The 24,575-nt window shown below is 47.0% G+C and overlaps 3 pseudogenes across 1 annotated transcript; all 3 read left to right on the forward strand.

Moving 5' to 3' along the window:
* The first annotated feature begins 1,365 nt into the window (after positions 1 to 1,365).
* Positions 1,366 to 2,430, forward strand: LOC144942571 (trace amine-associated receptor 365 pseudogene; annotated as a pseudogene).
* An 8,616-nt stretch (positions 2,431 to 11,046) lies between these two features.
* Positions 11,047 to 12,114, forward strand: LOC144942572 (trace amine-associated receptor 365 pseudogene; annotated as a pseudogene).
* A 9,656-nt stretch (positions 12,115 to 21,770) lies between these two features.
* On the forward strand, positions 21,771 to 22,838 carry LOC144942573 (trace amine-associated receptor 365 pseudogene; annotated as a pseudogene). Its single transcript, XR_013639398.1, has one exon. The product of XR_013639398.1 is annotated as a trace amine-associated receptor 365 pseudogene (transcript).
* Positions 22,839 to 24,575: the final 1,737 nt, after the last annotated feature.

A 24,575-nucleotide genomic window follows, 5' to 3' on the forward strand; every position in this document is an offset into this window, starting at 1 on the left:
GCTAGTGAGCCTAAATGTTTAAAACGGGCGCAGATGTTCAATTAGATAGCTCCACTTCTAGCAAGCATAGGGAATGGAGGGTATGACTGTGGCTGAGAAGATATCGAGCTTTGTATGGAGTGACAGCCCAGGAAGCTTCCCACAAAGCATTACGCAGCTTATGAAAGGTTGCCACTCAGCTGATTCGGTGTGAGACCTCAACTGCCAAACCAGAGCTGGTCATAAGCATACTGCCCACGTATAGGAACTTTTCCACCCTCTCCACAACTGCCCCATTACTGATGGGGATTTGAGGGAGGGGAGCATTTTATAACATACAATACCGAAGGCAGGTGCTATGTTTTTTGGGGCTGATATTAAGGCGCCATCTCTGAGCAGCACGCTCCTGGTTCAGCAGTAGCATCTCCAACTCCTTTTCAGAGTGGGCAGAAATTACTAAAATATCCGCATATATAATATGGTTGACCTTGACGACACCAGGCATCCATCAATCTACCATTGCATCTATACTAGATGTAAATTCCAACGGTACATCAATGGAAAGCTTCTCGAACAACGTGGTCAAATATCCTAAATAGTGTAGGGGCCGGAGGACATCCCTGTTGCACCCCGAGATAAACAGAAGATGGCTCTGATATCCGACCAAACCATTTTACCCAGCCTGCCCACAATTATGAAGGTCCTTTTAACTCTGACCAGACGGTCTGGCACTCTGTAAGCACAAAGAATAACCCAAAGGTATCATAGGCCTTGACAAGATCAATAAAGCAGATATTTAGGTCCTGTGGAAATTCTCTCCACCTCTGCTGTATGCAAACAAAAACATACTCTGATAATATGGTACTGGCAAAAGAGGTCTCATGATGAAGATGCTCACACCGAGCTCTCATTACTCTGAAAGTGCATTGTCTTTGTGCTGTACACCTTTTGGCGTCCTCTGGTCTAACACCGTTTGAGACGAGGCTCAACAGAAAGCTGTCTCTGATGTGGACCAATCAGTTTCAAAGACAATGCATATATTATCAGAATGTTTTTTTTATTAGGATTTTGACCACAAGTATTGTGGTTAATGCAGAGATGATTCCTTGTAAAAGGTTTCAGTTTGGTGTTTTAACAACTTAACACCTGTTTTGTTGCCAGATAAAAGAGGAAAAAACTATTCTCAGGATGTGAGTTTCTGATTACCCACTTGTGCACTGAATATCAGCATCCTCTACCTCCCCATGCATTGCGACAGATAACACGAGCATGAATCAACACAACTTACACAAGGCATACCGACCAAGCATGCATTGATCTTCTGCCATATGTACCACACAGTCTCACACAGCCCAACGCCGTGTTCCCACTCCAACTCGCTGGACGATGGACAACTCCACAACGGGCTCACCATGCTCCATGCACTACGAGTACTACAACTGTACCGGGCCCAGCCTGTCCGAAGAGAACCGCATCCTCAGCCTGGCCATCATCATCTTCTTCATCATAGCCACCATCCTCAGCAACCTCCTCATCATCGTAGCCATCGGCTTCTTCAGGCAGCTGCAGACGTACGCGAACATCCTGGCGCTGTCGCTCGCCGTGTCTGACCTCCTCATCGGCTTGCTCATCATGCCCTTCAGCATGATGCACGCCGTCTACGAGTGTTGGTTCTATGCCTCCTTCTTCTGCCACCTGCACTACTTCCTCGACTACACGCTCACCACCTCCTCCAGCATCCACCTGGGCTGCATCGCCTACGACCGCTATGTGGCCATCTGCGACCCACTGCGCTACCGGACACGGGTCACGAACCGCACCGTGGCCGTGATGCTGGTGCTCTGCTGGATCGGCGCTGCGATCTTAACCACCCCGACGCTGCTCAGCCTGAGCCCCACGCTGTCTCGGGGCACGATCGAGCGAGGGGGCTGTCCGGACAGCTGCATGTTCACCGTAGACGTGGGGCTGCACTTCGCCTACGGCATTTGCCCCTATTTCCTCTCAATGTTCATCATCCTACTGATCTACGCCAAGATATACCGCGTGGCCAGGAGGCAAGCACGGACGGTCACAGCTGGCATGCCCATACATGCGCAGACGGTCGAGGTGGCCAACGGTGGTAGTTCTGGAGGTAGTGATGGCGATGAATCGGCAAGGCGGTGGAAATCAACAATGAAACGAGAGCACAACGCCGCCAAGACCCTGGGCAGCATCATTGCCTGCTTCATGCTTTCGTGGCTACCTTATGACATCATGGTGATGGTGTTTCCTTTCTACAAGAACACGTCTGCTGTCTACGAGGTCATGTCCTGGATTGGCTACATCAGCTCCACCATCAACCCGATCCTCTACGCGTCCATCAATCGGCCGTTCCGAACAGCGTTCGGTCGGATCTTGTACCTGGATGTGTTCTCCTCGGAGGCCAGGCACTTGGAGCTATTCGAGCATTAGTCGGTTGGGAGATTCACAGCAGTATGAAAGTTCGCCCTTTGTTTTGTTTTTGCGCAAAGATGTAATTACCTTCTGACACGAACAGAGGAAGCAGCAGTGGAATCCATATTCAGAAAGGGCAGTAGACAGGAAGGAAGGGAATGGGGATGAAAGTGGGGGACAAGATGCCCAGACTGAAGTCCCTGAAAAAGACAAAGATGGCATGGAATAAGGATTAGGAGCGCCAAGTCGGAAGGGGAGGAGGGGGGGAATGAATGACCGGGCCAAAATTTCGGGAATGATATAATGATAAGGTATGGATGAGAGAGAAGAGAAGGAGCGAGCAACAGTGAGCTGCACAGAGGAGAATCAACATCTCGTTTCACGGGGGGCATGGCCACACAGAAGCCACGTGGTGTACAGGAGGGTTGAGCTGATTGAGGTGTATAGAAGTGATGACGTGCTGTTTCTCTGTGTGTTTGCGTCTATCTCCGCGTCTGACTTTGTCTCTCTCAAAGTCCTGTCTGTCACACAGGGCGCCTCGCTCTGCTCAGAAACCTCCCGCGATAGTTCAGTTCGATTTAGGAACACACAGAGGTGTGCAAGCAGCACTTCTTTATACACACCAATTAAATGTGAAAAAAATAAACAATTTAATAAATATGACGCGAAATGGGTCACATTATGGAATATCTTGGTGACAAGATGTACAGTCAAGTTATATTTTTACATGGAAGACTTTTCAGTAACCACTAGATTCAAGGACACGAAACCCCTCTGTTTGGTTGTGATATGTGGATGACACATTGGTGGTCTTGCCAGACGGTAAAGATACACTTAATGAATTTCTCAATAATCTAAACTCGCAAAACCTTTCTATCCAGTTCACCATGTAAGTTGAGGTTTATAAGACTCCCATTTCTGGATATTCTTCTCGGGCACGGCCGAAATGGTAAAATAACAAACAGCATTTACCTAATTAAAACGCACACTGATGCCTATTTGAATGCAGTCACGCCATCACCCCACGCAGAAATCATCTCTCATGAAGATGTTCATACATCGAGCTAAACAAGTATCAAATGGTGAACATCTGAGGAGTGAGATTAACCATGTCAATGAACTGCAATTGAAGGGTTACAATTATGCAAAAATCAACAAAATCAAATCAAATGCTCTTGGAAGAAATCAAGAATGACAAACTTGGATATCGCATTTAGGTAACGTTTTCTGGTTTTGTTTTGTTACTTTATTGCTGCCCCTCCCCTTTATTCCATTATCTTCCCCTCTCATTAAACACACCATGCCTGATCGTTATCCCTGCCGAGGTCGGGCACCGAGCCTGGACACCCTCATATGATCTCCAATTGAGGGTGGATTACGTCACTTGTTACACATACATTTGCAGTCCCCCCCTCTTTATGAAATCCATTTGTATTTTGGGTTCTTTAATAAAAATGTTTTTCAGTGTTAAAAAAACGACTAAGGGTAAATAACACTATACCTGCTATGTTTGTGTATGTGTACAAGTAATTCTGCGTGTGGTGTGGCTCCCGAAACATTTTGTTGAAAAACTAAAAAAAAAGGCTTTTCATTGAAAAATTGCTGACCCCTTTATATGGGTCTCTGTATCCATCTTTGAATCTATAACTGTAAGCCTCTATGTATCTCTGTGGATCTCTATGTATATATGGGTCTCTATGTATTCTGTGGGTTACTGCGTGGACTGTTGTTAAATGCTGCACGCAATGAGCACATCTCAAAGCTTTGTAACATTTCGATTCTGTTCTTGGTTCTTTCGGTAAAGTCACGTAGAAGGGAAGTAATACAATAATAAAAATAAAACAGCCGACGGCTGCTTGCGTTGTAGCCGAAACGTCGTGAGAATTATTTTATTATGTTTTATTTTTATTATTTTATTACTTCCCTTCTACGCGACTTTACCGAAAGAACCAAGAAGATGAATCCCTGCAGTCACGAAAGCTTTAAATAGAAATTTCGATTCTGTACGCATTTTAGTTTCACTTTATTTCGCCACCTAGCATTGGGGATCTGGGGGTACTTTGGACCTCGGTTGGCAATGTCGTGCCTCTACTGGACATGGCTCGGCTCCGGCTCCAGGCTGACTCCAGCTCCAGGCTGACTGCGGCACCAGGCTGACTCCGGCTCCAGGTAGACTCCGGCTCCAAGCTGACTCTGGCTCCAGCTCCAAGAATATTGTGGCTCCAAGCTGACTCCGGCTCCAGGCTGACTCCAGCTCCAGGCTGACTCTGGCTCCAGCTCCAGGAAGATTCAGACTCCAAGCTGACTCCGGCTCCAGGTTGTCTCCGATCCAGCTCCAGACTGACTATGGCTCCAGGCTGACTCTGCCTCCAGGCTGACTCCGGCCCCAGGCTGACTCCGGCCCCAGGCTGACTACGGCACCAGGCTGACTCTGGCACCAGGCTGACCCCAGCTCCAGACTGACCCCTGCTCTATTTCTGAAGCCGCTCCAGAAGAGCTTCATACTGCGGCTAAGTTAACCCAGCTCCAACTCCGGAGCCACACAAACCTACAAATGAGTTGTGTATTTGTTGACAGTAATGGCATCATTCTATTTAAGCATTGTTTAAATGTATTTTTTTTAAATTATAATATATATTGTGTAACATCTGCACCAATAAACATGATAAAATTCAAGCATATATTTTCTCTAGTACATCTCAATGCAGTCAATATTGGCGGAGTACGTGGTGTTGCCAGGATACTTTTCAATCAAACAACTGGGGAACAAATGGGACAAGTTCAGGGAGTAGGAGAGGGCAGGTGTTTTGTAACATCACAACGAGCTCTGTGCTCTGTGACATCACAGCCTGATATGTTACATCATAGATCTGTTCTGTGCTTTGTGACATCATTGTTCTTCGTGTACTGTGACATCACAGTTGCGTAGACGTGGACTACTTATTACCATTTGAAACAATCTTCTAATAGATTTCTGCTGGACATAAGAACAAAGGCCCGCTGCACAACGTTGGGTGACAAAAACAACCACACAGGAATATCCGCCAAGCACATGTACCCGACGTGTCCTGGTTCATTGGGATGGAGGAGGGGGGGACAGATAACCTGTGGTGAGGGGGGAATAAATTGCCTCATTTACATGGAAAAATCATGCTGGTAGAACATTTATTTTTGTAACATGGGGGGGGGGGGGGGTGTATGAGAAAGCAAAAATGAAAATAGGAGGGGTATTTGTTTAACATACGGGTGGATTGTATGGCAAAGGAAGTGAGGGGGGAAGGGAAGTAGAGGGTAGGCTGAGGGTTGCCCGAAAATCAGAAAACACAAATGCGGCCGGTGCTCGACGACACTTTCCCGACAATAGGCCGAGTATCACTCCTATTGGGCCCCGGAGGGGTCTGATATCCCTTTCCAGTGGTCCTTGTCCCCCGGCCTTCTCATTTGGTTCGCTCATTGCAAGCCCCTGGCCCGCCCGACGCATCGCCATCCCTAGCCCGCGCCTCCCCGCAAGCCATTCATACCGCAGGTAACATCTTCAGTCTGGCCTAGGAGATGTCACGCGTCTGCCACTGCCATTCCCACAGTTGCGCCACGTGCGCCGCCACGTGGAGACTCTGCCTTGGTGGGCGGGGTGGGGGCGCGCGTCCTGACACCAGATTCGCTGCTGGGTTTCTGCTCATCCGGGGCCTGGCGTCGGCTGCCAATCCAATGAGTGCAAGGGAGGGGGGACATGAGGGGGGCGTGGGGGCGGAGCCGTGGAAGGTGGGACATAGGGGGCGAGGCCGTGTGGGCGGGGGGGCAAGTTGTTCAGGATCGCGTCAAACCTATTCCTCTATTTAGGTAGTTTTTTTTAAGGGGATTTAACTGATCGGTGTATAAAAGTGTGGACATCAATAGAGTCCACTTGCGGGGCTATGTCCGTGGCTAGCACGAAGTATGGGGAGAAGGGACCAGCGGGAGGGTGCGAATGAGGTGTTTGGGCTGCTGTTGAACAGGCACCGAAGTCATCGTCCCGTGGGTAGCCTGCAGAAACTACTCTCCACTACGCCTAGAGTCGGGTCTCCTCTCCTTTCGGGCCCTGCAGAATTCCATCTATCTCCTCACACTCCATCGCCTCGCTCCAGGGGGTAGCGGGCAACACTCAACGAAGCGGCTTAAGCGCGTGGGCATCTATCACAGCCGAAACTTTTTTGAACGCGTGATGTTGATTCTAAACATGGAGGAAAAACCGGGGGACCCAGAGAAAAATCTACGCGACCACGGGGAGAGAGACACGCAAGCTCTGAAATATACAGCAGGGGTCAGGGTCGGGATCGAACGACGTCCTGTGTACCAGGCGAGGTAGTTAACATCTCGTCACTACGACGTCCATTATAAATTACCAACAAATAACCTACACCAAACAACAACAAGCACATTCCATGGCACCCTATATCTCCTCCCAACATGAACAAATCCCGTAATATAGTTTATTTTTAATAAACCGAGTTTTCCCTCAATAAATCCCCGAGGCGCTGGTTCGTGTGAATCAGTAGGCTTAATTGGATTGGTCCTCCGAGGCTATTAAGTGATTCGCTAGGGCTCGCCAATGGGCCTATTTATATCGCCGTGTTTCAGGCTTTATAAATAATGAAGCATTGCTCACCGCGGAGTGGCGACTGAGCGAGGTGTTCAGGTGGGTGGCTGGCTCTCTGGGTGGCATGCGTTTTGAACACACGAGTTATCATCTTTACTAGCCATGGCCAATCCACTGCTGGATGAAGGCCTCATCGCCACCTCTCAATCATTCTGAGATGCGTTAATCCGTCCAGCACCTGCACTCGAGGTGATTTTATCGTTCCATCTCCCAAGGTGGATGTAATTTCTCTCTTACACGTTGTATCCATTGGCTGCAATTCCGTTATTGTGACGAGGTCGCTTCTGAAAAAGAGCTATATAGCTCAGTGGGCCTTATATGCCTTCTAGCCATGACGCATCCTGCCCAAGCCTCACTCACTGGTTTGAATAGTTTGATTCATGGCGTTAACCTGCAGAGGGTCATCTCATCCACGTTATCCTCTGTCTGGCTCTCAATGTAATTTTACAATGTTTTAGAAACGTAAATATATACATGAATCGGCACAATTGGTCACTTTTCAGTATGGAACTAAAGTTATTCAACAGCACTCGGACGCATTGTCGCTTTCATCTATGCCATCAGTGTATCCCTGTACAGTAATACCCTAGTTTACATCAAGGATGCCTTCCAGAAACGTACAATGAACATCGAGACGACATAAATCAAAGCGATATACAGGGTAGGTGGAGGCGAAGCCAGAGGCGACGAATACGAGAAAGGAAGGTTAATGCTGTCAGCGATGTAAGTGTGGGTTGGGGCGACGCAAATCAGGTTGTGGTATTAATAAAGTGACGACGTATTTGCGAAATGATGTATAAGGGTGGGACTTAAATCAGGGCATTACTATATTTATATACTCCGATGTGATTTCCAGTTGCTTTTGCGCCTACACTGAACGAGAATGTATATTGGCTTACATTGACTTGGCACCTGTTAGTGTGGCAACGAAAAATCTCGACTAAAATCCCAACAATAGTCAAAGATGCATGCAGTGCATGCAGCGAATTACACTGAGAGAAACACAGACAGAAACACCGACATTTAAAAATGCGTAAAAACAATATTTAGTTGAATATTAATGTTTCACAAATATTATATCCTAAAACATAGTTCAAAAATCTATTTCGCGAGCTCCTATTAGGTACCGGGACACACAGGGACATGCATTTGCAATTTCATACTCTTCGGGATGTTAGTGAGCATGCATTAAGGTATTCCTATGGACACAGGCATACACACAATAAAAATATTTAGAACCATACAATATTTTACCAAGTGCTGTGAGTATATATTAAGGCACACAAAGACAAAGATGCCCATGTAGCCATAACAGACTTCTGGGGCAAATGCCGTTCACGAGCACCTATAATAATAATGACATTTATAACACGCCAGATTGTGCAGACAAGTCGACAACTCAGAGGCAAGGAGCCAAGCTCAGGGCTGCTCGAAAGCCTGACCAAACAAATGTTGTTTTAAAAGTAAGAGTGCATTTGATGTTGCGCATGCACATAGGGTTAGAGTTCCACACTGAAAAGGAGATTGTAGAGAACTGACGTGAGGCTGTAACAATTCGAGACCTTGATGTCCGAAGCAGATTTTGAGTGAGGCTGTGTAGGGTTCTATCACGTGCTTCAGTGCAAGGCCAGAGTAATGAGGCGAGATGTAGTGGGGAACCGGTGATGAAAGCGACGACAAAGGCAGGCAATTTATCATGTGTCTTGCTGGCGTAGGGGAGCCAATGAAGAGTACGGAGAGTGATGGCTGAGTCGAGTCGTGGACGATGGACACCAAGGACGACACGAGCAAAGTTATGTAACAGTGGCAATGTTATGATGACTTGGAGAGAATGGCGTTACAGTAGCCGAGGCCAGGGCGAGACCCTGGCTATACTGCAGGCGAGCGTGTTGGCAATATCGAGGGTAATGAGTGGACGTTGGTGTCGAAGAGCCTTGAGATGATGGTTGCAAGTTTTGATGTAGTTGACGTGAATATCCAGAGACACGGTGGAAGACTCCAAAGTGACACCAAGGAATTCGAAGTGGTCCGTAAAAGGGAATGGTGGTGCCGGCAATCGTGATGCTACGGGGGAAGAGATGACGCCAGCCGTTGTCGAGTGCCAATGAGGATGGCTTCAGATTTGGCCTAATTTTAAGAAAGATCATGCGACCAGAACCAGTGCTGCAAGACTGTTGTGCACTCAGTGAGATTTTCAATTCCTTGAACATTAGTGGGGATTTCTGATGTGTATCATAGAATGACATCAGCATAAGAGTGGTATTTAATTCCGAAGCTATTAATAAGTCGGCCGATGGGGGATGTGTAGACAGCAAACAATAATGGTCCAAGCACGGAGCTCTGTGGGACCCCGCATACGTGATTTATAATAGTGGATGTGGATTCGCCTATTTTAACAGAAGAGGCCCTCCCAACCAAAGAGGATGAGACCCACTTGAGGATTAATCTTCTGATTCCAAAGTCGGACTCTGGAAGATGAGAAAGCTGTCGGTGATTAACAGTATCAAAAGCTGACTAAATGTCCAGACCAATGAGAGCCGTGAATGCACTGGAGTCGACGATTGAAAGAATGTCGTCGAAGACTCTGGTAATTGCAGTCTCCATGGAGTAAGTCTGACGGCAGGCAGATTGATAGGAACAAACGTTTGAGGAAGATGTTATTTGAGTCTCGAGTTGAGAAAGAGCAGGATGCTCAAGGAGTCTAGAAATGGTGGAGAGATTAGTAATCGGCCGGTAGCCGGCAGGGTCCTCAGTATCTAGTCCGGATTTCGTAAGACGTGGTGAAACTTGTCTTATTTTTAAAGATGGTGGGAAACACCCACCTAAAAATGAATCATTGGCGATGTGCACAATCGCAGTAGCTAGTTTAGTGGGGCATTATTTTTAAGAGGCACCCAGGAAATATGTTAATAGGAGAAGTCCTAGTGTGTAGTGATTGAATTAAAACAAGAATATCATTTCGTGAAACAGCAGATAATATAGATAAGTAGGGCGAGCGTGAGAAATAGGAGCTGGAAAGCAAGGGAATTAGAGTAGGAATTTAAATAGACACTGATGGAGCTCGAAAATAGGGGCGAGGTGACGAGCACGGCGCCCGGCCGCCTTTATCTCCCTAGTGGCGATATTTATGCACCGTACCAGGTATGGTACTTATTTGGGGCTAAGTCGACCTATGGTAGGCCTAGTGGTGACGGTTCAGATAATCGTCACTGGTGTTGGTCGCCGTGAGCAGGATTCGACCTAGGGTCGCTGGGTTCATAGCACTACGCGCTAACCTCTACACTACCACTCCTGATATATCGCAAACATACATACGCACACATGAGTTGAATACCACACACTGTGCAAAGGCATCTTCTTGAACCTATAACGCACATAGATAAATAGTGGGAAATCACCTTACGCACGCGTCTTCTTCTTCTGTATGGCCAATGAAGAGCAACGATGAGAGATTCACTAGAGATTTAGACGTTCACTTGCTTTGTCTGAGAGTTGGTGACTTGCAGATACACCCAAACGCTCACCCATCCTTTCTAGATTTGAAGCTTTCGTGACTGCAAGGATTCATATTCTTAGGTTTTTTCGGTAAGGTCACGTAGGTAAAACATTAAAATTAATGAAAGTAAAATAAAATAAAAATCACGACGTTTCGGAGGCAACACAAGTCTCCGTCATCAGGTGGGACCGTCACAGCCAGATTTGCTGCATCACCCACTCACCCACCCACCTGTTCATTCACTCACCAATTCACTCATCCACCCATTTACCAATCCCATCCTCCTATTTCTCCATCCAAGCACGTACTCACCCAATCTTTCACCCACCTATTTACCCACCAAATGTACTCATTACTTCACCCAGCCACTCACTCACTCATAAACTCACTCACCCATCCGTTCACCCACTTACCCTCCCACTACAGGAAGTTTAAAGTTCGGGCAGCGCGAGGTTCTATGTTCTGTGGTTTGGTGTTCGTAGTGCTGGATAACTCCACAACCATGGACAACTCCACTGCGGGTTCGCTATGCTCCCTCCACTACGAAAACTACAACTGCACGGGGCCCAGCCTGTCCGAGGAGGACCGCATCTTCACGCTGGCCATCATCATCTTCTTCATCATAGCCACCATGCTTGGCAACCTCCTCATCATCGTAGCCATCGCCTGCTTCAGGCAGCTGCAGACGCACGCGAACACCCTGGCGCTGTCGCTCGCTGTGTCCGACTTCCTCATCGGCTTGCTCATCATGCCCTACCGCATGATGCACGCCGTCTACCAGTGCTGGTTCTATGCCTCCTTCTTCTGCCACCTGCACTACTTCCTCGACTACACGCTCACCACCTCCTCCATTATCCACCTGAGCTGCATCGCCTACGACCGCTACGTGGCCATCTGCGACCCACTGCGTTACCAGACGCGGGTTACGGACCGCACCGTGGCCGTGATGCTGGCGCTCTGCTGGCTCGGAGCTGCGATCTTCACCACTCCGGCGCTGCTCAGCCTGAGCCCCACGCTGTCTCGGGGCACGATCGAGCGAGGGGGCTGTCCAGACAACTGCATGTTCATCGTGAACCTGGGGCTGCACTTCGCTTACGGCATGTGCCCCTATTTCCTCTCAATGTTCATCATCCTGCTGATCTACTCCAAGATATACCGCGTGGCTAGGAGGCAAGCTCGGAAGGTCACAGCTGGCGCGCCCACGGAATCGCAAAGGACTGAGGTAGCCAACGGTGGTAGTTCTGGAGGCGGCGGTGGTGGCGATGAAGCGGCCAAGCGGTGGAAATCAAGGATGAAACGAGAGCACAATGCCGCCAAGACTCTGGGCAGCATTATCGCCTGCTTCATGCTGTCGTGGCTGCCCTACGACATCCTGGTGATCGTATTTCCATTCTACAAAAACACGTCGGTCGCCTACGAGGTCGTGTGCTGGATCGGCTACATCAGCTCCACCGTCAACCCGATCCTCTACGCGTCCATCAACCGCCCGTTCCGAACGGCGTTCGGTCGGATCTTGCGCCTGGACTTCTTCTCTGCAGAGGTCAGGCACCTGGAGCTGTCCAATCACTAGGCGGCCGGGAGATTCACGGTCACTGGTGCCCAGTGTGAAAGCTCGTCCTTTCCTTTGTGTGTGCGAAAACATGTTATCAGCCCGTGGCCCGAACATGGAAAGGGGCAGTGGAGTCCGTACTGAGAAAGGGCATCAGACAGGAAGGAAGAAAAAGGGGTGGGGGGGAGTGTAAGATGAGCGGAAGAATGCCCGAACTGAATTCTCTGAGAAAGACAAAGATGGCACAGAAGAGAGGATGAAGGAGCGCTGGGTAGGTAGGGGAGTAGCAGGGGGGAGAATGAATGACCGGGCCAAGATGTCGGGAATGAGGAGCGGGTAATGATGGCAATGAGAAGGGAGGGAAGAGAGAAAGAGAAGAGAGAAGAAAGGAGCATGCAACAGTGAGCTGCATGGAGAAGGAGCAGCGTCTGTTTTTGCGGGGAGCGTGGCTACACAAGCCACGTGGTTACAGGAGCTTGAGCTGCTTGAGGTGTAGAGAAGTGATGACGTGCTGATGTTGCCTCTGTGTGTGTTAGTCTCTCTCTCTCTCTCCGCGTTTCTCTCTCTTTGCGTCTGACCTCGTTCTTTCTCTCGATGTCATGTCACACAGGGCGCCTCGCTCTGCTCAGACACTTCTCGCGATAGTTCAGAGCGATTTAGCAATACACGGCTGTATGCAGCAGCACTGCTTTATACAAACCAATCTTCAACATAATTTAACCTAAAAATAATAATAATCAATTTATTTAACATGAAACGTAATGGGTCAAAATAGAATGTCTTTGTGACGAAAAAACGCACAGCGCCACGGTGGCGAGATGTTAACTACCTCACCTGGTAATTGCAGGAGGTCGTTAGAAAGCGGTGGTTAGAAGGGGGAGATTGGGCGGTCGTGTGATGAGCCAGGGAAAATAAGGGAGTTTTGAGGGATGAGCGGAAACTAGTTAGCGAAGATGACACAATCAGAATATATATTGATGTATACTGGAGGAATCCGATGAGCTGTGAAGCTTGGCACTGGTTCGCCGGCGGTGTAAGCGACGAATGTGGAAATAATGTTGATTATTTACACCCTAATTCTAGTTCGGGTTGAATTGCCTTGTTTTATTTGCAAGCTTGTTGATCACAAAACTTAACCTCATCACATCCATCAATAACACTATGGCCTTAAATTATATATAATAGGCGACGTTTCGGACCAATGGCCCTTCATCACAGCATGTACGGAGGCGTAGAGAGCTACAGTCTGGACACACTGTGCCGTGAAGAGTCATAGTCAGAATCTTTATTAATTCTGGATAAACCCGATGAGCTAGGAAGCTCTTTTTCACAGATGTCCAATAGGGGTGGGTCAGGAAGTTACAACAACAAACAGTACAAAACACGATAGGAGTTCTGCAGGCCACCGGACTCCACGATAGCGAGATGTTAACTTCCTCGCCTGGTATACAGGAGGTCGTGGGTTCGATCTCAACCCTGACACCTGTATACAGTATTTGGAATTTGTATGTTCTCCCCGTGGTCACATGGATTTTCCTCCGGGACTTCGTTTTTTCCCTCCAGATTTAGAACCATGCGTTTCGAGGATTTGGCTGCTATACAATTCCACATGATAAGCCGATTCGTTGAGTTATTATTAGTGGCCAGGTCGCTTCTGCAAAAAGAGCAATATAACTCAGTGGGCCTTAGCTGGTAAAATAAAAAAATGTTTCATAGTTTTAGTTGTATTGTTAAAGAATAACTAAGGGGAGGTGGGAATTGAACATCACGTCTTCAAAGGGAAGGAGAGGGAGTGCAAGGACATATAGGCCCCGTTCTTGCGGAACCTGGCATGAATACCCGGGAAAAGGGAGGCTAGGGAGAAGGGATGGACTCTGGATACTACACCACTGTCGTCAACACATGGTAACCACTGCTACTGGGAGAAATCAAGAATGACAAACTTGGACAATTGCGTTCATGTGATTTTATTGTTGGGTCTGTTTGCTTCGATGATTCCTGCCATCTTTACTTTTCTTCGATTAACTTCCCATCTCATAATTTAAATCGGATCATTGGGGTTGATGAGTAATAAATCGGAATTTGGCGACCCCCACTGCCACTGTGTCGCATATTATTACGTGCCAGGGACTCTAGAAGATGATAGCACAATAGTCTGAGTCCATAATTGGCAATAAGTAACGGGAAATCAGTTATAAGTGGCTCACAGAATCGTGCGCAGTTGCATATACAGTACACGACTTCCCTGAAGGCATTCACCTTCAGCGAGTGCGATGCTGATCACACGCGGTTCGAATTCGACCCTCGATCGATGGCTGCGCCATCGCCGCACACGCATCTAATCAAAAGAAAGGAACAAGTCCTTACTTACTAACAACTATCATTTTTCATTGCTGGAGGGGTTGCCCCCCCTGCCTGAAAATCCTGGCTCCGCCATTGCCGCTGCCTGTCAGTACCCCTATCGCGGTAGGGCAGAGACCTGGACGCCATCATACGATCCTTAATTTGAAAGGTGGATTACATCGAGCTTGTTACACGTGTTTTGCAGTTTTTTTCCCACCTCTTTTTGATATCTACTTGCATTCTGGGTTCTTTAATGACAATAAATGTTTTTATATGTACAGTAGACTCTCTATTATCCGCGCTTACGATGAGGTGGACGGCCGTGGATTATTCACAATCTCGGATAATAAAAATAAATATAAAAATTTTTACGCAGACCTGTATGCCAAAAAGAACCAATATAGGTATAACTTACGTTTGAGTTTCTATGCCATCGCACAATTTGGTAAATTAAAGCTCACAAAAATAAATGATCGGATAAATAACTCAAAATGAAGCACAGCTGACGATTTGTATTGCTTCTCTTTCGATGTAGAACAAACACTAACGATCGATGCGCGTGGTCAGTGATAACCCTTGCCTCGTCCCGCGCAGATGAGTTCGCCCACTAAGTGGACAGCAGCAGAGCCTCGCCAATCAGCATCAATCAAACTCCGCCCACTGTCGTAAAAATATGCACGTACTGTGCTGTCGAGGCGATCACGTGGATTTCGGATTAACTGGAGCAACATATTTGTTCGTTTTAAGCACGTGACTTGCAATACACATTTCCAAGAATAACAATCTTGATTTGAAGCTTTCGTGACTACAGGAATCCATACTCGGTAAAGTCACGTAGGTACAAAATAAAATAAATCACGATGTTTCGGGCGCAACACAAGCATCCATTATCCCACCGCTTGTGTTGTGCCCAAAACATCTTGATTTTATTTATTTTATACCTACGTGACTTTACCGAAAGAACCAAAGAGTAAGAATAACAATGTGTAACTGTTTTCACATGATTAATTTGGGGTTGAGGGAAATCCATGAGTTATTCATTTATGCAAAATCTCAGGTGCGCGGTAGGATAAGCCGCACGCGGATAATCGAGAGTATACTGAAAATATAAAAATAACAACTTAGGTGAATTAAAACGATACCTGCGATGTATGTGTACAAGTAGCTCTGCGTGGGATGTCGCTCCGAAATATTTTTGTGAAAGACAAAAGAAAATGGCTCTTCTTCTTTTAAATGTTTCCGACCCCTTTCTATGGGTCTTTGTATGCATCTCTGAGTCTGCATATATATACACGAGTCTCTATGTATATCTGTGTGTCTCTATGTATTTCTACGGGTTACTGCGTGGTCTGTAGTGAAAATGCTGCACGCACATCTCAACGCTTTAAACCGTAACATTTCATATTCTCAACTATGTACGCATTTTAGTTTAAGTTTATTTTATCTTCCTAGCATTGGGGGTCAGAGGGTCACTTCGGACTTCGGTTGGCAATTCCGTGCCTCTGCTGGACGTGGCTCGGTTCCGGCTTCAGGCTGACTCCAGCTTCAGGCTGACTCCGACTCCAGGCAGATTCCGGCTCCAAGCTGACTCCGGCTCCAAGCTGACTCCGGCGCCAGATTGACTCTGGCTCCAGGCTGACTCCGCTCCAGCTCCAGGCTGACTCCAGCTCCAGACTGACCTCTGCTCTATTTTTTGAGCTGCTCCAGAAGAGCTTCAAACTGTGGCTACGTAAACATAGCTCCGACTCTGGAGCCACACGATCTACAAATGAGTTGTGTATTTTATTGACAGTAACTCCATTCATCTTCTTGGTTCTTTCGGTAAAGTCACGTAGAAGGGAAATAATAAAATAATAAAAATAAAACATAATAAAATAATTCTCACGACGTTTCGGCCACAACGCAAGCGGCCCTCCTCAGGTGAAGAACAGGTCTGTCGGAAAGACAGCGTCTTTTGTCTGAATTCAGACGCTGTCTTTCCGACAGACCTGTTGTGGCCGAAACGTCGTGAGAATTATTTTATTATGTTTTATTTTTATTATTTTATTATTTCCGTTCTACGTGACTTTACCGAAAGAACCAAGAAGATGAATCCCTGCAGTCACGAAAGCTTTAAATCGAAAAGTAACTCCATTATTCTATGTAAGCATTGTTTAAATGTAAAACATCTAATTATATCATCAATACATCGTGTTGCATTTGAGCCAATAAACATTGCAACATTCAAGCATATTTATTTTCTCTCGTACATCTCAATGCAGTGATTACTGGTGCAGCACTTGGTGTTGCCAGTGTACTTTGCATACACACAACTGGATGAGCAATGGGGACACATTCGGGGGGTAGGAGGAGAGGGTAGGGGTTTTTTGTGACATCACAAGGAGCTCTGTGCTCTGTGACATCACAGCATGTTATGTTACATAATAAATCTGTGCCATGCTTTGTGACATCATTGTTACATGTGCACTGTGACATCACAGCTGAATAGACATTTGGACTTCTTATGACCAAGTAAAAAATGCCAACTACTTATACTTGTATAGCGTTATACAAGTATACATACTATATAAAACACACTGGCGGCAGGCAAATAACCAAGCTGCACCAGAGCCCCAGCTCCGACTCCAAGCTACATAGCTTATGGGTGACCCCAAACCAACCAGGTCTGCTCCGTAGAATATTGGGGAATTTAACACGGAGGCTTCGTGCCCAATGTTACGAATCATAATTCATTCTTTGGTTCTTTTCGGTTAAGTCACGTCTAAAAATAAAAAAATTATTATTTTATTTTTAGACGTGACTTAACCGAAAAGAACCAAAGAATAATTCCTGCAGTCACGAAAGCTCCTAAATTAAAATCATAATTCATGTTTGTATCTTAAAGGCCCCACGTTATTTACGTCCCTATTCGAGGAAAATACATGCCTTACTTGCACCTACACCTTTTAACATAAAATAGCCAGACAACTGGCTAAATATGACCACTTTTATCCGTGTAGCAAATCAAATAAACTCAACATGTAAACTCATCTCTATTAAAGGCCACACCTTTCAAGTGACACCGATTTATGCATCCATTAAATACCGTGTGCATTATTTTGTTTTTAATATAATTTCCAAAACTAAACTAAACTATTATTTAAAGCTTTCGTGACTGCAGGGATTCATATTATTGGTTCTTTTGGTAAAGTCACGTAGAAGGGAAACAATGAAATAATAAAAATATAAAACAATAAAATTCTCACGACGTATCGACTGCGACACAAGCAATCATCATCAGGTGTGAAAAAACACAGCAAGAAAATGTTCTTGCTGTGAGAATTTTATTGTTTTATATTTATATTATTTTATTGTTTCTCTTCTACGTGACTTTACCAAAATAACCAATAATATAAACTAAACTTCTTGTTTTACTAGGAAAGGCCCACTGAGCTATATAGCTATTTTATTCAAAAGCAACCTGGCCACAAATGATAGCTCAACGAAGTGGCTTATCACGTGCACATTTATTGCAGCCAATTTTTTTTAAAGGCATGTTAATTTAAATGTGGAGGGAAAACAGGAAGATCCTAAGGAAAATCCACGCGAACACGGAGAGAAAAAACTCTAAAAATACCGGCGTCAGGGTCAGGGCCGGGGCCGAACCCACGACGTCCTGTATACCAGGCGAGGTAGTTAACATCTCGCCACTACGACGCCCATTATAAATTTACCAACAAATAACGCACACCAAACAACAACGATATTCTAGGGCACTGCCTCGAGGGCCCTCCCCTCCCCCATGAACGAATCCCGTAATATATATATTTTTATAAACCGAGTTTTCCCCAATAAATCCCCGACGCGCTGGTTTGTGTGAATCATTAGGCTTATTTGGATTGGTCCTCCGAGGCTATTAAGCGATTCGCTAGGGCTCGCCACGGGGCCTATTTATATCGCCGTGTTCCAAGCTTCATAAATATTGAAGCATCGCTCACCGCGGAGTGGCGACTGAGCGAGGCGAGGTGTTCAGGTGGGTGGCTGACGATCTGACTGGCATGCGCTTTGAACACGTGTTTATTATCATTATTAGCCACGGTCAATCCACTGCTGGATGAAGGCCTCGTCCCCACTTCTCACCATCCTGATGCGTTAATCCGCCCAGCACCTGAGCACGAGATGTATTCATCGCTCCATCTCCCGAGGTGGACGTATTCTATCCGACGCGTTCAATGCGTTGACCGCCACTCCGCTATCATTCCTGTCCGTCGCCCATCGTGTCTTCTAGCCATGGCGCATTCTGCCCAAGCCTCACTCACTGTTCTTAAGAGTTTGACTGATGACGTTAACTTGCGGGTGTCATCTAATCTACGTTCTCCTCTGCCTGGCTATCAATGTAATTAAAAACGCGCATCTCTTTCATTCCTCGAAACGAATTTCATTCAAACATAATTCTCCGATCAATGTCACAGCAGCTAATATACACATATTAGAAACGTGAATATATATTGATTAATCGGCACAATTGGTCACTTTTCACTATGGAACTCGGTTATCCAACAGCACTCGAACGCATTGTCACTTGCCTCTATCTCGTCAGTGCATCCTTGTACAGAAATACCCCGGTTTACATCGGCGATACGTTCCTGAAATGTGCGACGAACATCGAAACGACATAAATCGAAGCGATATACAGGGTAGGTGGAGGAGAAGCTAGAGGCAACGAATACGAGCAAGGACGGATGATGCTGTTAGCTGCGTAAGTGTGGGTTGGGGCGACGCAAATCAGGTTGTGGTATTAATAAAGTGACGACGTATTTGCAAAATGATGCATAAGGGTGGGACTTTAATCAGGGCATTACTATATATATACTCCGATGTGTTTTCCAGTTGCTTTTGCGCCTACACTAAACGAGAATTAAGTTTGGCTTACATTGACTTGGCACCTGTTAGTGTGGCAACGAAAAATCTGGACTAAAATCCCAACAATAGTCGTAGATGCATGCTGTGCATACAGACACGTATTTGCGAAACGATGTAAAAGAGGAGGGACTTAAATCGAGGTATTACTGAATAAATATCTACATGAAAATATATGTAATGGATATATAACATCAAAGTACGGGCGAGGCTCATGCTGGAACAGACAATGAAAATAGCGCAAGACAGGAGTCAGTGACAAAGGAATACCCATGGTGCGGTGAACCCTCGGATAGAGGATGGCTGAAGACAAGACAATAAATCAGATTAACACGGAAAACAGTTTTTTAAGGAATGGAGCAGGAGGATTTCTCCACAAATATGGCTGTCACCTGATGAAGCTAGCTGTAATTATTGGCGACACGTCGTGCTCAGATTGTAAATGTTGTGGCTTTGCTCTGCAACACACCGGTTAGTGCTGTACTAGTAACGAATTGGCAGGCTCTGTTTACGTGACAACCCTTTCTAGTTGGCTGTATCGGGTGGTGGCGGGCTTAACAACAGATATATATACGCGATCTAACCCAAAAAAAACTACTATTATGGAAGACTATATACTTCGATGTATTTTCCAGTTCTGTCTCTGCACGTTAAAATATATGATATGTCTTCGTTCTTTTTTGTTGCTGTTGCGACTACACTCAACGAAACAACCGTAACTAAAGTCCGAACATTGGTCAAAAAAGCGTCCAGTGCTTGCAGCGAATCGCACTGAGAGAGACACACAAAGAGATGAACACAGACATTTGAAATTGCATAAAATCAATATTTAAGTGAATATTACATGTATAGGTACATGCATTTGCAAATGCATTCTGTTCGGGATGCTAGCGAGCATGCATTAAGGTATACCTATGTACAAAGGCATACACAAAATCAACAGATTCAGAGCGATACAATATTTCACCAAGTGCTGTGAGTAGCTATGAAGGCATGCAAAGACAAAGTTCCCCCATATAGCCTGAGCAGACTTTTGGGGCAAGAGTGGTTAGCGAGCAGCACCCATGAAGGCCGTTACGGCACACAAGTGGGTAGGTGACCAGCAAGACGCCCAGCCGCCTTTGTCTCCCTAGTGGCGATGTTTACATACCGCACCAGGCACTTATTTGAGGCTGAGTCGACCTAGGAGAGGCTCAAGACTGGTTAAGATAATCGACACTGGTGTTGGCGGCCATGAGCGGGATTAAAACTGGGGTCGTTGGGTTCGTAGCGCAGTGCGATAACTGCTACACCACCGCTCCCCACAATTAATCCTTATGGCGGTGCCCTGGGGTACCAAATAATGCAAAATGGCCGAGGCAATTAAATATTTTATTTCTGGGACACTTTTTTTTCCAGGGGTGTACTTAACTTCGTGACTGGGGTACCAATTAATCCGAAATCGGTGCTACTCGGCGATGTCGAAACGCAGCGAGTACGATTGCGCTGAAACCCTGAACGCTCGTACGCACCGTAGTGCATCGTGTACAGCTCGTCGAGATGAGTCGATTGACGCATCGCCGACCATCAACAGACTAAAAATTACTGCATCACGGACATTATGCGAGAGCCGGGGTACTATGGTACCCTGGGGTACCGCCATAGAGTGCAAACATACATTCTAGATTTGAAGCTTTCGTGACTGCAAGGATTCATATTCTTAGGTTTTTTCGGTAAAGTCACGTAGGTAAAACATCAAAATTAATAAAAATAAAATAAAGATCACGACGTTTCGGAGGCAACACAAGTCTCCGTCATCAGCTAATCTGGCTGTGACGGTCCCACCTGATGACGGAGACTTGTGTTGCCTCCGAAACGTCGTGATCTTTATTTTATTTTATTTTTTATTAATTTTGATGTTTTACCTACGTGACTTTACCGAAAAAACCTAAGAATATGCAAACATACACATGCACACACGTGTTGCATACCCACCCACTCATTCTATCCGCCTATTTACCCATTCCATAACCCACTCACTCATTCTCCCATTCACCCATCCATGCACTCACAAATTTCACCCACCAATTTCCCCATTTTGTCACCCACCTACCTATCCACTCTCCCACTCACTCACCTATCCATTCACCCAGTCACCCAACCACCCACCACAGCACTTTTAGAGTTCAGGCAGGGCGAGGTTCTATGCTCCGTCGTTTGGAATTCGTAGCGCGAGTGACACACAAACATAAGAGCGAGATTCTCTGATTGCCTAATTGCGTATTGTGTGTCCAGATCTTCTAATATCACATGCATTGCGACAAACAACACGAGCACGTATCAACACAACTTACATGTAACGCATACCACACCAGCACATGTATTGTTCTACTGCCATACGTACCGTACAGTCTCACACAGCCCAACGCCGTGTTCCCACTACAGCTCGCTGGACGATGGACAACTCCACAACGGTCTCACCATGCTCCCTGCACTACGAGTACTACAACTGTACCGGGCCCAGTCTGTCGGAGGAGGACCGCATCCTCACGCTGGCCATCATCATCTTCTTCATCATAGCCACCATCCTTGGCAACCTCCTCATCATCGTAGCCATCGCCTGCTTCAGGCAGCTGCAGACGCACGCGAACACCCTGGCGCTGTCGCTCGCTGTGTCCGACCTCCTCATCGGCTTGCTCATCATGCCCTTCAGCATGATGCACGCCATCTACCAGTGCTGGTTCTATGCCTCCTTCTTCTGCCACCTGCACTACTTCCTCGACTACACGCTCACCACCTCCTCCATCATCCACCTGGGCTGCATCGCCTACGACCGCTATGTGGCCATCTGCGACCCGCTCCGCTACCCGACGCGGGTCACGGACCGCACCGTGGCCGTGATGCTGGCGCTCTGCTGGCTCGGCGCGGCGATATTCACCACCCCGACGCTGCTCAGCCTGAGCCCCACGCTGTCTCGGGGGACGATCGAGCGAGGGGGCTGTCCGGACAGCTGCATGTTCACCGTAGACCTGGGACTGCACTTCGCTTACGGCATGTGCCCATATTTCCTCTCAATGTTCATCATCCTGCTGATCTACGCCAAGATATACCGCGTGGCCAGGAGGCAAGCACGGAGGGTCACAGTTGGCGTGCCCATACATGCGCAGAGGGTCGAGGTGGCCAACGGTGGTAGTTCTGGTGGTGGCCATGATGGCGATGAAGCAGCGAAGCGGTGGAAATCAACGATGAAACGAGAGCATAACGCTGCCAAGACCCTGGGCAGCATCATCGGGTGCTTCATGCTGTCGTGGCTACCCTACTACATCCTGGTGATCGTGTTTCCCTTCTACAAGAACACGTCGACCGCCTATGAGGTCGTGTCCTGGATCGGCTACATCAGCTCCACCGTCAACCCGATCCTCTACGCGTCCATCAACCGCCCGTTCCGAACGGCGTTCGGTCGGATCTTGCGCCTGGACTTCTTCTCTGCAGAGGCCAGGCACCTGGAGCTGTCCAATCACTAGGCGGCCGGGAAATTCACGGTCACCGGCGCCCAGTGTGAAAGTTCCTCATTTGTTTAGTGTGCACGCAAATGTGTTATAAGCACGTGGCACGAACATGGGAAGGGGCAGTGGAGTCTGTACCGAGAAAAGGCTGCAAATAGGAAGGGGGTGGACTGGGCGAGGGGGGGAGCAATATTCCCGGACTGAACTCCTTGAGGAGGACAAAGTTTGCATGGAGGAATGGAGAAGGAGCGCGAGGTAGAAAGGGGAGGAGGACATCTGTGAAAATAAGCTTCATAGCTCATCGGATTCCTCCAGTATAAATACATTTTCTGATTATTATTCTGAGGAGGGCGGAGAAGGAATTACCGGGCCAAGATGTCGGGGATGATGGGAGGGTGATGATGATGATGATGAGAGGAGACGGAAGTTATAAGGAAGGAGCGAGCAACAGTGAGTTGCACGGAGGAGGAGTAGCGTCTGTTTTCACAGGTGGCGTGGCCACACCGGAGTCACGTGGTTTACGGGAGGCTTGAGGTGATTGAGGTATAGAGAAGCGATGACGTGCTGATGTTTGCTCTGTGTGTGTCTCTCTATGCGTCTAACCTCGTTGTCTCTCTCTTGACGTGCTATCCATCACACACGACGCCTCACTCTGCTCAGACGCCTCTCGTGATAGTTTAGCGCGATTTAACAACACACAGCGGTGCGCAGCAGCACTGCATGTACAACATCTCTCAGCCTTATCCAGAGCATCAGCTTAAAATAACTGAATGCGCGGCCGTTTGTGCCGTTAAGAGCACCGATACATATTTCCGATGTGTCACGTGTCAATGCCAACCTAACGTGGCTCCATGTTCTTGGTAAATATGTTCTTAACGGGACAATAATAGTCAATTATGTGGTGACAACTACACACGAGTCCGCCACACACACACGCACACCTCTCTGTAGGTCAGCGTATCACGTCCCTCTCGCAAAAGCAATGTTTATCAGAATTGATTGTCTGACGGTAATCAATAAAGTGAAAATGTATATGCATGTGTATGCAGGTACGCGCGTGTGTATATGCATGTTCCGCTATTGTAGCGGTTAGCATACTGCACTACGAATCCGGTGGCCCGAGTCTGATCACCGCTTACAGCCAACACCAGTCCTGGGCCTCCCCTAGGTCGGCTCAGCCTCACATGGGAAGCTCATGCGGTGTGTTAACATCGCCACGTGGGAGGCAAAGGAGACGGGCGTGGTGCTGGCCACTCGCCACCTCGTATGCCATGCCGACTTTAATAGGTGCTCACTTACAGCCACTCCCCTGTCCCTCAGTTGTCTCGGAATATCTGACGATATGTCCTCAACTCTCCGTGCCACAGTGTTGCGTGCCAGGCAAACATTCATAAAGTCTTGCTTCTTCTCGGGGCAAATGTTCTCCACCATTTTAATGACACAGTATTTGATAAACGCACCTTCAGTAAAAGGTTTGCCATGTTTAGCTATTAACATGGCCACTTCGTAGCTGGCTTTGGTGATGTTTTCCTTTGACTCACAGGCTGGCGTGAAGAATCGCTGTTGCGATGCCAGAGCAGCTTGAAGTTGCTTTACTTTTTCAGAGCGGTCACTCCCCGTTAGCTTGTCGTATGTTGTAGCATGTTTAGTCTCGTAGTGTCTCTTTACGTTGAAATCCTTAAACAAGGCATCCGTCTCTTTACAAATTAGACAAACACAATTTCCTCGATTTCCGGTGAAGAATAATTGTAATTC

The sequence above is a fragment of the Lampetra fluviatilis genome, chromosome 27, assembly GCF_964198595.1.
Source record: "Lampetra fluviatilis chromosome 27, kcLamFluv1.1, whole genome shotgun sequence".
NCBI classification, from domain to species: Eukaryota; Metazoa; Chordata; class Hyperoartia; order Petromyzontiformes; family Petromyzontidae; genus Lampetra; species Lampetra fluviatilis.